The sequence below is a fragment of the Sturnira hondurensis genome, unplaced genomic scaffold, assembly GCF_014824575.4.
Source record: "Sturnira hondurensis isolate 20B ecotype Veracruz unplaced genomic scaffold, ASM1482457v3 Scaffold0023357, whole genome shotgun sequence".
Classification (NCBI taxonomy): Eukaryota; Metazoa; Chordata; class Mammalia; order Chiroptera; family Phyllostomidae; genus Sturnira; species Sturnira hondurensis.
This window is the reverse complement of record NW_028095988.1, coordinates 1,005,636-1,022,497: the sequence shown is the minus strand read 5'-3', so window position 1 is coordinate 1,022,497 and position 16,862 is coordinate 1,005,636. Positions and strand designations below refer to the sequence as shown.

General features: G+C 46.5%; 1 long non-coding RNA gene across 1 annotated transcript; it reads left to right on the top strand.

Moving 5' to 3' along the window:
* Positions 1-8,938: 8,938 nt before the first annotated feature.
* On the top strand, positions 8,939-12,855 carry LOC118980955 (uncharacterized). Its single transcript, XR_005065237.1, has 2 exons — positions 8,939-8,970; positions 12,332-12,855. It is a non-coding gene; the product is annotated as an uncharacterized LOC118980955 (long non-coding RNA).
* The last annotated feature ends 4,007 nt before the right edge of the window (positions 12,856-16,862 follow it).

Here is a 16,862-nt window from a genome sequence, read left to right as displayed (position 1 = left end):
CGCTTACTCCTCCCTCAGACCCCCTACAAGCCAGATTAGTGTCTGTATTATTTGCTGTCATTTCCGTAACAAATACCACAAACACAGTGGCTCAACACATTTATTCTCTTAATAGTTCCGGAGGTCAACAGTCCACAGTGGGTATTACAAGGATGAGATCAAGGTGTGGGCAGGGCTGCATTTCTTCTGGAGACTCTCAGAGAGAACCGTTCTCCTCGCCTTTTCTAATTCCTAGAGGCTTGCCGCACTCCCAGGCTCCTAGCCTCATCTTCTATCTTCAAAGCCAGAAGTGTAGCAGCTTCAGGTGTTTCTATGACTCTGATCTGCTGCCCTCTTCCACCTTATAAGGACCTTGAGCCCACCTGGATAATCTGGATGATCCCTCCATCTCAACATTCTTTAACTGCATGTGCAAAGTGTCATTTGCCCTGTTAGACAATACATTCAAAGGATCCAGGACTTGGATGTCTTGGGGGAGGGGCATTTTTTGCCTTCTGCAGGGACTGCGCCCCCTCAAGGCCCATGTGGCAGCCCCTGCCCAGGCTGGGTGTGGGCCACTCTGAGCTGGTGTGAGTGAATTGCATGGGTGTGGGCTGTGTCCTGAATAAAATTCCGGTGGGAAGGTTGGCTTTCATGGGCCCCCTGCTATAGCACAGCATATTCTAGGTAGCTCTGTTGCCACTTCCCACCCTGACTTTCCTCTCTGGTCTCTGGGTTGGCAGAGAAAGGGGGATATCGCCAGGAAGTGCCCCAAACCTGCAGCCTCTGCTGCACACCCAGGCAGCTCGTGGGGATCCCATTCATCTCAGGGAGCCAGGATGAGGGTCCTGCCTCACAGGGCAGAGAGTAGCGGTGGCTGACGTGGCGACCATCCCCACCCGTGCGAGGCTGGGACTGAGGTGCCAGGTGTAGACCCCAACAGCATGCCGCCGCCTCCACGCCTCCGTGTTCACCGAAGGCCTCCAAGTGCCAGCCCTCTGTCCTCACCACGCCTGAACCTGTGCTGCTCTGCTCCTCGCCGGACAGGGCCTCCTTCAGCCTGCTCTTGGGTTCTGTCTGGAGTCCGTGTTGTCAGTGATTCAACGAAATTTTGTATAAAAATCTGGATTTATGGCTTTTCTTAAAAACAATGTATCAACAACACCAACCCAGAAGCCCCTACAACCTATATTTCAACCTGGCAAAAAGTGCCTGGAGTTGAGTTACCCTCCCCTCCTTTCAACAGGGCACAAGCTCTCTTGCTCACCTCAGTCCCCACCACGCTCTGCAACAGAGCAACTCCTGCCCAACAGAGCAGCTCCTCCCATTTCTCACCTGTGGCTTGCCTGGTGACTGAGCCTTGATTTAACAGCCCCAGCCTAGGCAGAGTCTCACTTCTCTTTCCCCCTCCCAGGACACTGAGTCTTAATGCCCTGATGCTGGTGGTGCCTGGGCGACAGGGACCTGCCCTGGAGAAGCCACGTGCACGACACAGGATGACCAATCCCTTGGGGCACCATGAGAGCAAGGGTGCTCCCCAAAGATACGTGTGACTGCAGTGGTGGGGCCCACCCTGCCACAGCACTCTCCAGTCTCAGACCCTGAAGACTGCCATCCCCATTGGCCTGGGAGTGTGGGCACCAAGCTCCAGTCAGCCTCTGCCTTTGACTTACTCTGTGACCTTCAGCACTGCCTTGACCTTTCTGTGCCCTGACCTTCCCATCTGTGAATGAGGAGTGAACTGGTGACATGTAGCCAGAAGGCTTTCCAGCCCAGGCACTGATACGCAGCTTTGAACTGCATTTGGATGTCATAAAGTGCTGGGTTATAAACCTGTCTCCGAACCTCCTCTGCCCCATCTGTAGGGGTCATTTGTCTCCACCAAGCCTGCTTCATATGGTTGCTGTTGAGTGTGATAACAACCCCAAACCTGCTTAATAAGCATCCAGACTAAAGGGAGGAGGGACTTTGCATTTATTAAACACCTACTGTTTTGAGGCACCGTGGTAGTCCATGGAGCCCCACAGCCACTGTGTAAGCTGAATTCATCACCCCTCTTGAAGCATAAAAAAAACTACTGGCCCAAGTGAGCTGCCTGCCACGGGACAGAGAGCGTGGGGAGTTTGAAAGGAGGCCACCTTTTCCCAGTGGCTGGGAATGAGAATCAGTTTGAGCTCCTTGAAGATTCCGGGGCTTCGCTTCCAGGCTGCAGTGGTGGCGGCTCTGACTCGACTTCCTGTCTTGGAGCAGGAGGCAGGTGGCCAGTCTGTCTGCTGCTGGGCAGGACCACCTGGGGCAGGAGTGGGGTGGGGGTTGGCTGTAAGGAGGAGAAGAAAGGCCTGGGCCCTGCCAAGAGGTATTGATTCCAGGCACCACGTGCTATGCTGGGGCCCAGCCAAGAGATGAGGTCATGAAGGACAGAGACGGTGACTCTGGAGTCCACAGTGTCCTGGCCTGGCGATGCTGATTGCCAGACTTGAAGAATCTCTCTCTGCCTGGAAGAGGCAGGCTTTCTCCTTTCTCCTCCTTGACAACCCCCTTACTCTGGCCTGTGGTACCTGGGGAGAAGGTCCATGGCCCTGCCTTGCCACTGTGCTGTGGTACCTTGGGAAAGTCACTGTCCCCCTTTGGGCTTCCTCATGAGACTCCATGGCTTGGGAACACCTCCAGTGGATACTTTGATCAATCCAAACCCAAGATCCTCAGTCTCTAGAGAGGGTCAGGTAGAGAGGCAGGGGTGCCTGGGAAGGGGGTCATCAGTAGCTCCCAGCAACCACCCACAACTGCCTCAGTTTCCCCACCAAGACCTTAGGGAGAGGAGGTGGCTCTCTGCTTAGCTCCCTCTAGATATCCCCCCTCTGTGGAAGCTGGGGTGTGAGTGGGTATGTGTAGTTCCAGGCTCTGACACTTGCAGGCTTTGTGGCCTCAGGTAAGTTGTATAACCTCTCTGTGCCTAGTTTCCCATCATGAGGCTATGGTAGGAGCTGAGAGATGTTGAGCAGGTAGGGAGAATTCTGGCTGTAAGTTGGCACTCTTTTCCAATCACGTGTCCTCTGGAGTCCTCCTGGACTGAATTTGGGTCCTCACTCTGGTGCTGTTTAGCTGTGAGACTCCAAGCAAGCTGGTGCCCTTCTCTGAGCCTCAGTCTCCCTATCTTTAAAGTGGGGACAACAATATCTTCTAGATTGTGTTGCTGGAGACAGGAAGGGAGGCTGTGAAGGGCGTGCTTTGACACGGGGTGTGGCACTGGGGCACTGCTGTACGGACGCTGTTGGTGTCAGGGCTGGCCAGTGTGGCCAGAGTGCCCAGCTCAGTTCCCGAACCTTCCTTCCCTTCAGATCAGCCCCTAGCCCATGAAAATGTCCTGTTAGAGAACTCAGCTGTGGTCAGCATGTCACCAGAAAGCTGCAGATGGTCGACTGACTCATGGCAGTGACCACCATGCCTGTCACATCTCTCAGAACCATGGCCCGCCCCCTACTGTCTTGGCTATAGAACCACAAAGCGATGCATCTTCTCAAAGTTCCCATTTAAACCTAACTCAGAGGGATTGACCTAACTTCAGAGGGGGAAAGCCCCAGATAAACCAAAGGAAGACCGAAACTTGCCTGCAGTTTCCTCAGACAGAGATGATCCTTAGCATTTGCTACGGCTATACATATAGATTTATATTTAGAAAGAAGGGACCATGCATTTTTCATTGTAACTGCATATAATGCATATCTTTCCATTTGGTAAACATTTCTCCACAGCATCATCTCACATGACCACATCATATCCCATGACTTTGACATGGTATAATAACACACACAAACTCTCTGCTGACACTTGGATGGTTTCTAGATTTTCTCTGCTGTAATTACATGCTCCTGACCTCCATTACAGCTAAATTTTCTGAGTAAAAGAATGCACATTTTTATTTACTTACTTACTCTTTAAAATAGATGTTATTTATATATTTTAGAGAGAGGGAAGGGAGGGAGAAAAAGAGGATGAGAACCATCGACGTTTGAAAGAAAAATTCATTAGTTGGCCCCCCTTTGCGTCTTGATGAGGGACTGAACCCACAACCAACCATGTCCCCCAACCTGGAATCCTTTGCTTGGCCAGAAGGCCCCCAACCAATGGAGCCACACCAGTCAGGGTTGTTATTTACCTATCAATAAATTTAAATCCTTGACGGGTACAGGATTACACAGATTCTCTGTCCAATGGCCTTAGCAGGAAGATTACTTCGGAATTTAGCATGAACCATGCCACTGTTTTCATGAGCACAAGTTGCCATTCCCCAGATGACTCTGGTTTTGTTTGGTTACCACCAGGAGTCACTGTGTTTTTCTTTGCTTTGTACACAGAAGCACATTTCTTGCCTAGATAGAATTCAGTTTCATCTCGAGCATAAACAATTTTAAGAAGAGCTGTGTGCTCCCTCTGGTCCCAGAGACCCCATTAATAGCCTTGGACCACAGTCTTCCAGACGTATTTGTCATTGTAGAAGTCCTGTTCCTGGCAGGCTCCACAGGCTTCAAGATGGCGAAAAGGAATCTGAGGTCCCACTGCTTGGCCTGGTGGGGACACAATGTGCATTTTCAATGTTTGGATATTGACACCAGTTCATACTCCCAGTAACTGGGTGTTAGTTTTTATGTAGAATGTTCTGGGATCAAAAATGCTCCATGCTATGTATCCTTCTTCAAAAACAATTTCCCGTGTTTTAGAGAAGCAGATACTACCCGGAGAGGCAAACTTCTTTCTTTCTTAGGAATCTTTAATTAATCAGCCTCATCTCAGTTGGACTTCCACCCAAGAGGGAGGCATAAGTAGATACTCTGCCTCTTTTTTAAAAAAAATTATTTATTTATCATTAGAGAGGAAGGGTTAGGGAGAGAAATATCAATGTGTGGTTGCCTCTCATGTGTCCCCTGCTAGGAACTGGCCCGCAACCCAGGCATGTGCCCTGACTGGGAGTTGGACTGTGATCCTTTGGTTCTCAGGCCTGCGCTCAATCCACTGAGCTACACCAGCCAGGCACTTTGACTCTTTGCACAACCAAAAGATGGACAACAACAAATTTAAAAACAAAAAATAACAAGAACAGCCAGAAAACCGAACCATGTGTAAGTCTGACAACCAATGAGTTAAAGAAGAAACATTCATACAGACCGGTAGGAGGGGTGGAGATGGGCAGGCAGGGTGGAGAGGACATGCAGCAAGGCAATGGCTGGCAGACCCCAGCAGGCAAGGTGGCAGCTGGCAGAGCAGACAGTCCCACATTCACTCATGGGTAAACCAGGAGGGACGACTGGGGAGTGAGACAGACTGCACAACCCAGGGTTCCAGCACAGGGAAAGAGAACCTCAAAATCTCTGACTGAAATAACCTGTGGAGGTTGCAGCAGCAGGAGAAACAAGAAGCTCCCAGCCTCACTGGAGAGTGTGTTGGAGAAACCCACAGGGTCCCAGAATGTACACAAACTCACTCACCTGGGAATCAGCACCAGAATGGCCCAATGTGCTTGTGGGTAGTGGTGGAAGTGACTGAAAGCTGGCTGATAGCAGAGCAAGCAGCATTGTTCCCTCCCTCACCCCTCCTCCACATAGAGTGCTGCAACTCAGCAAAGTGGGATGCCCTGTCCTGGCTAATACCTAAGGCTCCGCCCCTTACAACATAAACAGGCATGTCGAGACAAAGAAATATGGCCCAAATGAAAGAACAAATCAAAGCTCCAAAAATACAACCAATAAAATATAATTAAAAAATATCAGCCTCATCTCCTCTCACCCTCTGCCTCATCTATTTCATTCTAGCCATGCTGGTACCTCACTGCTCTTTGAGCTTGGCTAACATGATCCTGCCTCAGGGCCTTTGCACATCCCGTTTCCTCTTCTGGATTCTCTTCCCTCAGATAGCCAAAATATGTTTCTTATTTTCTCAACAAAACAAATTATATTTCCTGAAAAATGTTCCCTGGCCATCCTAGTTAATCTATACTTGCCCACCCCCATCTCTGTATTATCCTTTTCCCCTTTATTACAGACTTTTGGAATTTGTCTTTTTTATGTTTTTGTTTACTTGCGTAAGGTCCAGGGCTTTCAGAGGCATAGTGGGGCACCAAGTGAAGGTAGCCATTAGCACTGGCTGCAGGTCAGCCCTGGTTTCTCCATGACAGGAAAAGCATGGGCATTCTCTGTACCTTCCCTGCAGTTTCCTTAGAGCCTAGGCCAGTGCCTGGACATGAGACTAGAATAACTATGAACTTGGAAGCAGGTGGACCCAAAGTTAGATACTCTTGACCTCTGATTCAACAGAACACACAGCAGACAGTATGAGGGAGGGAATGCAGTGGCCCTGACTTCTGTCTCTGAGTCTCAGTTTCTTCAGGTGACAAATGGGAATAATGCTTCCTGATGGCCATGTGTACCCTGAGCAAGGAAGGTGATGATACAGGAAAAGTGCCCAGTGACTTGTCTGGCACATGACAGTGGAAACAGTCAGCGTTCTTGCCCATTTTTCTGCCTGGGGTTCTATTCTTCACACTCAACACAGATGACCTCATTGAACCCTCACAACATGATTTTTCTTTTTTAAAGTGCATTTTATTGATTATGCTATTAGAGTTGTCCTCTTTTCTCCCCTTTATTCCCATCTGCCCTGCACCCACCTCCAACCAGCATCCCCCACCCCCCACAGTTCATGTCCATGGGTCGTACATATAAGTTCTTTGGCTTCTCTATCTCTCATACTGTTCTTAACATCCCCCTATCTATTTTATACCTACCAATTATACTTCTATTCCCTGTACCTATTTGCCCCATTCTTCCCACTCCCCCTCCCCACCATCCATGTGATCTCCATTTCTGTGATTCTGTTCCTGTTCTAGTTATCTGCTTAGTTCATTTTTGTTTTTGTATTTTTTAGGTTCAGTTGTTGATAGTTGTGGGTTTGTTGTCATTTTACTGTTCATAGTTTCGATCATCTTCTTTTTCTTGGATAATCCCCTTTAACGTTTCATAGAATAAGGGCTTGGTGATCATGAACTCCTTTAACTTGACCTTACCTGGGAAGCACTTTATCTGCCCTTCCATTCTAAATGAAAGCTTTGCTGGATAGAGTCATCTTGGATGTAGGTCCTTGCCTTTCGTGACTTGAAATACTTCTTTCAGCTCCTTGTTGCCTGCAAGGTTTCCTTTGAGAAATCTGCTGATAGTCTGATGGGGACTCCTTTGTAGGTAAATGTCTCCTTTTCTCTTGCTGCTTTTAAGATTCTCTCCTTATCTTTAATCTTGGGTAATGCAATTATGATGTGCCTTCCTGTGTTCCTCTTTGGGTCCAACTTCTTTGGAACGATCTGAGCTTCCTGAACTTCCTGGAAGTCTATTTCCTTTGCCAGATTGGGGAAGTTCTTCATTATTTGTTCAAATAAGTTTTCAATTTCTTGCTCTTCCTCTTCTCCTTCTGGCACCCCTATGATTTGGTTGTTGGAACGTTTAGAGTTGTCCTGGAGGTTCCTAAGCCTCTCCTCATTTTTTTGAATTCTTGTTTCTTCATCTGTTCTGGTTGAATGTTTATTTCTTCCTTCCACTCCAAATCGTTGATTTGAATTCCAGTTTCCTTTCCTTCACTGTTGGTTCCCTGTATATTTTTCTTTATTTCACTTTGCATAGCCTTCAATTCTTCCTCTATTTTGTGATGTACTCAACCATTTCTGTGAGCATCCTGATTAACAGTGTTTTGATCTCTGCATCCGATAGGTTTGCTATCTCTTCATTGCTTAGTTGTATTTTGGGAACTTTGATNCCATCCATGTGATCTCCATTCTGTGAATCTGTTCGTGTTCTAGTTATTTGCTTAGTTCATTTTTGTTTTTGTATTTTTTAGGTTCAGTTGTTGATAGTTGTGGGTTTGTTTTCATTTTACTGTTCATAGTTTCGATCATCTTCTTTTTCTTGGATAATCCCCTTTAACGTTTCATAGAATAAGGGCTTAGTGATGATGAACTCCTTTAATTTGACCTTATCTGGGAAGCACTTTATCTGCCCTTCCATTCTAAATTATAGCTTTGCTGGGTAGAGTCATCTTGGATGTAGGTCCTTGCCTTTTGTGACTGTGAATACTTCTTTCAGCTCCTTGTTGCCTGCAAGGTTTCCTTTGAGAAATCTGCTGATAGTCTTATGGGGACTCCTTTGTAGGTAAATGTCTCCTTTTCTCTTGCTGCTTTTAAGATTCTCTCCTTATCTTTAATCTTGGCTAATGTAATTATGATGTGCCTTGGTGTGTTCCTCTTTGGGTCCAACTTCTTTGGAACTCTCTGAGCTTCCTGGACTTCCTGGAAGTCTATTTCCTTTACCAGATTGGGGAAGTTCTCCTTCATTATTTGTTCAAATAAGTTTTCAATTTCTCGCTCTTGCTCTTCTCCTTCTGGCACCCCTATGATTTGGTTGTTGGAACGTTTAGAGTTGTCCCAGAGGTTCCTAAGCCTCTCCTCATTTTTTTGAATTCTTGTTTCTTCATCTGTTCTGGTTGAATGTTTATTTCTTCCTTCCACTCCAAATCGTTGATTTGAGTTCCAGTTTCCTTTCCTTCACTGTTGGTTCCCTGTATAGTTTTCTTTATTTCACTTTGCATAACCTTCACTTCTTCCTCTATTTTGTGACATACTCCACCATTTCTGTGAGCATCCTGATTAACAATGTTTTGAACTCTGCATCCGATAGGTTTGCTATCTCTTCATTGCTTAGTTGTATTTTTGGAGCTTTGATCTGTTCTTTCATTTGGGCCTTATTTCTTTGTCTCAGCATACCTGTTATGTTGTAAGGGGAGGAGCCTTGGGTATTAGCCAGGACAGGGCATCCCACTTTGTTGAGTTACAGCACTCTATGTGGAGGAGGGGTGAGAGAGGGAATGATGCTGCTTGCTCGGCTCTCAACCAGCTTTCAGTCACTTTCACCACTACCCACAAGCACATTGGGCCATTCTGGTGCTGATTCCCAGGTGAGTGAGTTTGTGTACATTCTGGGACCCTGTGGGTTTCTCCAACACACTCTCCTGTGAGGCTGGGAGCTTCTTGTTTCTCCTGCTGCTGCAACCTCCACAGGTTATTTCAGTCAGAGGTTTTGAGGTTTTATTTTCCCGTGCTGGAACCCTAGGTTGTGCAGTCTGTCTCACTCCCCAGTCGTCCCTGCTGGTTTACCCACAAGCAAATGTGGGACTGTCTGCTCTGCCAGCCGCCACCTTGCCTGCTGGGGTCTGCCAGCCATTGCCTTGCTGCATGTTCTCTCCACCCTGCCTGCCCATCTCCATCCCTCCTACCGGTCTGTATGAATGTTTCTTCTTTAACTCATTGGTTGTCAGACTTACACATGGTTCGGTTTTCTGGCTGTTCTTGTTATTTTTTGTTTTTAAATTTGTTGTTGTCCATCTTTTGGTTGTGCAAAGAGGCAAAGTGTATCTGCCTATGTCTTCATCTTGGCCAAAAATCTAGGACACCATTTTTCAATGAGGTAAAATGAGACCAGAGAGGGCATTGGCCAAGGTTGCCTGGCTCATGCGGCTGGCGCTGCCTGTGACAGGGTGCAGTTGTGTTCACAGAAGGGACATCCCACCTGGCTGCTGCTGCTCTGGGAGGTCCTGTCAAGGTACGCCTTTTCCACAGACCTCAGGTTTCCCATTTGTAAAGCACAGAACACAGTTGTATTCCACACATTTGTCAGTGGCTCCCTCGGAAACTTCTGGCAGGAGGGCACCATGGCTCAAGTTAAGATAACGGGAAGTAAGTATGGAAAGAAAACACTTAGAGGAAGATTGCGTGGGTCTGACTCAGGCACTTATGACGAGGACACTGTGCTGCCCTTCCCTCTCCATCAGAGGTAAGGCTAGAGCACTTCTCCCCTTTGTTATGGTCTCTCCAGGCAAAATGCCACCATATCCTGCCCATGGCTGTGCCAAGTTAGAGATGACCCAAAACCACAGACAGACCATAAAATAAGTCAGGAATGTGAATGGTCTTGTCATACTGGCAGTGATAAAGGGCAATTGTAGCACTTGGACCCCAAAAGTATGGGGTCCAAGTTGCCTTATGGCCAGGATCAGAAGATATGGCTTAGTACTACCCATGGTGGTCAGAGCTTAGCACCTGGGTGGTGCAGCCACAGAAATGCATTCCAGGCCATGTAACTTAAGGCACAGAGCCAAGAAAGAGTAAGGTGATTGCTGACTCCTTCCGTGTATTCTCCAGAATCCCCTAAATGCTGCAGCTGAGATTAAAAAAAAATTAATTGTTGTTCAAGTACAGTTTTCTGTCTTTTATTCCCATCCCAGCCTGCCCACCTCCAGTGCTCCCCCACCCTCCCATTTTCACCGCCCCCCTCCCAGTTTTTGTCCATGTGTCTTTTATACTTTATCCTGTAAACCCTTCCCCTTTTCCCCTGAAATTCCCTCCCATCTCCCCTTTCCCCTCTGGACACTCTCAGCCTGTCCTCTATTTCAGTGTCTTTGGTTATATTTTGCTTGTTTGATTGTTTTTTTGTTTAGGTGCCTGTTAAAGGTGAGATTATATGGTATTTGTCTTTCACTGCCTGGCTTATTTCACTTAGCATAATGCTCTCTAGTTCTATTTATGCTGTCACAAAGGGTAGGAGCTCCTTTTTTTCTTTCTGCTGCATAGAATTCCACTGTGTAAATGTACCATAGTTTTTTAATCCATTCATCTACTGATGGGCACCTAGGTTGCTTTCAGCACTTGGCTATTGTAAATTGTGCTGCTATGAACATTGGGGTGCATAGGTTCTTTTGGATTAGTGTTTCAGGGTTCTTAGGGTATAATCCTAGCAGTGGAATTGCCGGGTTAAAAGGCAAATCCATTTCTAGTTTTCTTAGAAAATTCCATACTGTTTTTCATAGTGGTTGTACCAGTCTGCAATCCCACCAACAATGAACTAGGGTCCCCTTTTCCTCACAACCTCTCCAACATTTGTTGTTTGTTGCTTTGTTTGTGATGGCCTTTCTGACTGGTGAGAAATGGTATCTCATTGTGCTTTTAACTTGCGTCTCTCTGATGGCTAGTGATGCTGAGCATATTTTCATGTGTCTCTGGATCCTCTGTATGTCCTCCTTGGTGAAGTGTCTGTTCAAATCCTTTGCCCATGCAGCTGAGATCTTTGAGGAAAGAACAGGTATAGGGTGCGGTGTGTCCAGAGGAACAGCCAGACAGTAGAGACTTCACTTCATACAGTGTAACTGGAGGAGCTGGACCCCTCAGCTTAGAGAGGCAACCCCAGGGGTTTGGGTCACTACCTCCCCCAGTGTCTACAGGGCTGTCCTGAAATGGGGTGTGTGGGACAGAAGCAAGTCTATGTGGGTCAGAGGGCAGAAGGGCCAGGACCTTCTGTGTATGTTTGGGTGGCACTGAAGGAGGGTGTTAGCTCTGCCCAGTAAGTGTTTTTTCCTGGTCTCAGTTTTTGGGAAAGAGATGTGCCATTTTGAAGATTTATTTTTAATTAATCCATTTGTCCATCCATCCATCCATCCATCTGTCCTGTTCACCCGTCCATTCATTTGTTCATCCACCCATCCATCCACTACTTATTGAGCCTTCTTGCACTGGCTTGGAGACACAACAATGACAGCACGCACCATTTCTGCCCTTGCAAAACTCATAGTCCCAGTCAGGCTGGAGTAAAGAGTATCAGGAGAATGAGTTCCCTTACCATGGAGGCATGGAGGAGGAGGAGGAGGTTGTTTTGATGAAGAGGTATTAAACTGTCAGGAGGCTGGTTGGACAAGCTGAGTGAGGGGGTCTATCTTCAGGAAAGGGCAGGTTGGCATAGTATTGCTGATCCCAGGCTGCCATTGGTGGTACAATCCCCCAGGTGCCATTGGAACATTGATTCTAGGGAGCTGGATGGGTCCTTAAGTATCTCAGCTAAGATCTGCAGAGAAAGAAGTGTGTGAATGGGGGTCCTGGACTGCTCCACTCCCTCAACCAAAGCAACTTAAGCTTTCTTCTGCATCAGATACTGGGTGCCTGTGTGAGCTGCAGTTTGAGGATGAGGTTCTGTTTAAACAAGCCGGAGACCCTGCTTTTCTCTAGTGATCTGTGGATTTGGCCTTCTCAGCACCCACATTGCTTTCCTAGGGAAGATTTATTATCTTTTGGGGATAACAGGGGCTGGGGGGAAGATTGCCACTCCAGGCTTCAGATGGGAGCATATGACACAGGCCTGGCATGTCAGAGAAGAGCATGCCTGACTAAAGCAGCTGGGGGTGGGGTGGGCATGGTCACGTGACACAAGACAGGCCAATCACCCCTGAGATTCTGCTTGGTGTCATTAAGGAGATGGCTTTTGTTTTCTAGGGGCATGAAGCCACTTGGCTGCAAGTTGGGAGCTGCTGGCAGACATCTTGCCACCACCGGGGGACTCTGCCTGAGAATGTGGCCACAGAGATCAAAGAGTGCTGAGGGGCAGCCCGGAGGACAGCAGGGATCCAGCAGCCTGACTCAGAGCGCACTGCTGAGCTCCCCACTTGCACACGCCTAGGTTGTGCATGTCTCCATCTTTAATTTATCTTCCCCAGCTTTTCGAGATATACTTGTAAAACCTTAAAGTGTACATTACAAGGGTGATGTAATGGATGTACGCATTGTGAAAGGATTCCTCCCATCTAGTTAGTGAACACATCCATCACTTCATGTATTTATTTTGGTATGCATGTTAAGAACATTCAAGTTCTACTACTCTCTTAGTAAATTCTAAGTATACAACACCGTGTTCACAGTAGACCTTCAGACCTCAGGGTTGAAAGTTTGTACGCTTTTGTCAACCTCTCCCTAATTCCCCTCCCCCATCCCCTAGCAAATGCAACTAGTTTTCTACTGTCTATGAGTCTAACTTCTTTTTTTTTAAGATTCCAGGTCTGAGTGATACCATGAGATATTTGTCTTTCTCGGTCTGACTTATCTCTCTTAGCATGATGCCTGCAATGTCCATCCATGTTGTCCCAAATGGCAAGATTTTCTTCTTTATCATGGCTGATAGTACTCCATTGTGTGTGTGTGTGTGTGTGTGTGTGTGTGTATCTCACATCTTTGTTCATTCCTCCATTGATGGACACTGGTTTGTTTCTAGGCTTTGGCTGTTGTAAATAATGCTGCTTTGAACATGGGAGTGTAGCTATCTTTTTGATATCCTGTTTTCATTTCCTTTGGATATATACCCAGAAGTAGGATTACTGGGTTGTATGGCAACTCTATTTTTAATTTTTTGAGGAACTTTTATACTGTTTTCCACATTGGCTACACCAATTTATATTTCCACCAACAGTGCACAAATGTTCCCATTTCTCTATTTTTTAAAATCTTCACCTAAAGACATTTTTTTCATTGCTTTTAGAGAGAGAGAAAGGGAGAGAGAAAAACCTGGATAAAAGAGAGTAGCACTGAGTGGCTGTCTCTGGGACATGCCCACCCGAACCGGAGTGCATACACGGCTGGACTGGGGATTATATGCATCCAGACCAGGGGTCACCCTGACCAGGAATCCAACCTGCAATGTTTTGGATATGGGAGGATGCTCCAACCAACTAAGCCACCCCAGCCAAGGCCCATTTCTCCATTTTTCCAAGTCAGTTTGAATTGGCTGTCCTTTGCACCTAAAATAATCCTGATCAATAAATATATCCTCTTGCATTGTACCCATAGAGGAAACTGAGACCCGGAGAGGCAAGTCACCCAGTCTCTTGGCGAGCTGGCAGTAGACACTGGATCTAAGCCCAAGCCTGTTGCCCTCCAGCAGGCTTTCTTTTCCCTGTAGCTTCTAATGCTTTATGCTGGTTAGAATGGCCTCTGGGATGGGGCAGGGAGTAAGCTAATAGGAGCCAGGAGGCCCAGCATCAGACAAGGCAGGGGACCCTTCAAGCACAGGGCTTCTTCTCTGCCCTGGGGGCTCTGTGGCCCGTGGATAGAACGGGAGCGAGGAGAGCAGCATCCTGCTATTGCTGAAAGCCAACATAGAATTCAGCTTAGGGGTGAAGGAATAACTTCTCACAATTGTAGTATCTCAACGCTCAGCTCATGTCTGAAATTCAAAGAGTCTTTTGTAGAGCCCAGAGTTCCTTAAGTCCTTTGGTATCCACCATAGATGGGCCAAAAGGAAAACAACTGCATTTTCCATCTTTTTATGTTTTGGTATTTCCTTGAATGGTTTTGCTTGAAAAATAAAACCAGAAATTCAACCACTAAAATAGTTTGAAATCCACTGGCCTCATGTCTGCAGCCATTTTACAGAAAGAAAAACTGAGGCTCTAGAGCTAGAAGTCTGCCAAGGACATTCAGGAAGGTAGGACTAGCCCTGGAACCCTGGTTTCCTGACGCTTCCATGGCCATGGTGCACAGGCTTGCCTGTGCTCCTCCAAGCCTCCCTCTGCGGGATCAGGTGTCTCTGGGAGTGCTCCAGCTTCATGCTCTGCATCCAGACTACCTCCCAGATTCCTCCATCCTTGGGGCCACCTTCACTGAAAGGAGAAGTTATTTCTGTCTTTACGGAAAGGATGGATGAATCAGAGGGTTGATCAGCAAAGACACTCACTCGTACACTCTCCCAGCCAGCATCATCATTCCTTTGTGCGTTGAATGAAATTCTTTTTCTGTGTGTGCCTTTCAGGAAGAAAAGAAAAAAAAAACTGGGTAAAGAATCCGGAGAGATGGATTGACTCTGATAATATCAAAGAGTTAATTTCTGAGCTCATTCCTGAGCTGTCAGGGCTCTGGGAGACTTTCTGTAAGCCATACATAACGCATTTTAATAAAAGGGACTTTGATCCCTCTCTGGGGGCTGAAACTGTATCATGATTCCGGTGGCAGCTTGTCAGGGTGCCAATGTGGGCTTTCTCTGGCACTTAGTAAGGGATTACATATTTTGAGCATGTTCAGGTCTTCATGGTCTACTGGAAAGCTATCTTGTTGAAAACGTTTTTGACCCAAGGAAATGGACTTTTAGTGGGAAACAATTTTTCCACCTCTCAGGTTCATTGTTTACCAGTTTCACCCTGAATTTGGTCGAGGGTAATTAGTTATTTCTCCATTTCCATGACTTTACAGAAGCTCACAAGACTCAGAGCTGATCCTAGTCTCCCACTTCACCGGGAACCATGTTCAAGGCTACTCTGGATAATGGAATTGCGGTGTCTTGGAGAGTGAAAAAAACCTGCCTCCCCAAAACTTCAGGGTTGCCCTCTTAATAATAAATCTTAAGCTTAATGACTCTGTGGTTTGATGTTCTTTGAAGTTTGGAGAAAAGCCACTTTCTCTTCTGTAAAATGAAGATAATGACACTCACTTCCCTGCAAAAGGTACTTGGTTCCTTTGCAAAGAAGTGAAGACAAAGTCACAGACAATACAAGGCTGAGAAAGAGCTTACAGCTACCCTGAAAATGGTAAGGCTTCATCCCAACACCTGTAGGCTTCTTTCTAAAGGACAGAAGACAAACATATAAATAATCCTAGTAGATACTGTCATCTACCTAACTGACATCCATCTGCTTTTTCTAGGGACTATGTCTCCAACTTTGTTCAGAGCATCACAACACCCAGGTTCCCTTGCACCTGGGAGTCATCGTGGGACACAGTCCTGGCCAATGAGTGCCCTGCAGAAGCTGCTCAGAGGGGCTTTGGGGAAACTCATTTTGCTGCTTGTGCTCTAGCAATTTTTTTCTTTCTACCTGGTACGTGATGTGATGCTGGAGCTCTGAGACTATCTTGTGAGCATGAGGACAAGGGACACACCCAAACGAGGGCAGAGAAGGGTGAGTTGGAGCCCAGGTTTTTGAGCATAGTGTGGTGTAGCTTCCTGGGCCCAGTCTACATGCCTTAGAGCTGATAGTTATAAGACATAAAAATAAATTGCCATCAATGTTTTAAGCCACTGTTATTTCCATTTTCTCTGAAGTACAACCCCGCAAACAAATGTAATGACATAAAAAAATCTTCAGGGTAAGGCAAAATAAAAATTCAGCCCATGATCAAATGTGGGAAGAGAGTAAGAATGCAGCTACATGGGCTATAAAATTGTACACAGTTTTCGAAGGTGACTTTCAACTTTGGCTTTGAGCTTCCTAATAGCCAAGTAAAGAAGGAAACACGGACACTGACATGACTTTCACTGCCCCTAAAGAGGGAGTATTGGAGAGAGGGGCTCGGTCTTTCCTGGCATTTAGTTGGGGCTGTATCACAAACTGAGTTTCCCCCCAGTGGCTGGGCCTGACACACAGTAGGCACCTGGTCGATGTTCGTCTGATGTAGGTTTTGACTCTCCTGCTTTTGTGGCATGTACGTGGCCCCTCAAATCATCCTTGAGTGAATTAAATTAATTTGGAGTCAGTGTTGTCATTGTGCGTGTTTTACCCATTATTGGGACTACTTCAGAGCCATGTTAACAAGATGGGCCTCCTACACCCACCCTACCCCCTCCTTCAAAGGGCCTGCAGACAAGGCTGTCCATGGCTCTGGGTTCTTGTCCCTCCTGCCCCCCTGGCAGCCCTCTGTTGGTCCCCTCTTCTCCTGTGTCCTAAATGCCTCTCTCTCTCTCTACTTGCTCCTTACATCTAAACTTGCTTAAATGGCATTCATCCAAAAAATAGAGCCCTGGCTCTATTCTTCACTCTCTTTCCCTGGCTTCTGTTTCTGTTCTCCCTTCACAGCCAAACTTCCTAAATCAGTTATCCGCACCCGCCCCTCCACTTCCTCGCCTTCTGCTTTCTGGATATTGCCAAACTCTTTATCACCTTTATCTTTATTTACTTATTAACTCTATGCATTTTTATTTTATTTTTTATTTATTTTATTTTTTTAAAAGATTTTATTTATTTATTTATCTTTAGAGGGGAAGGAA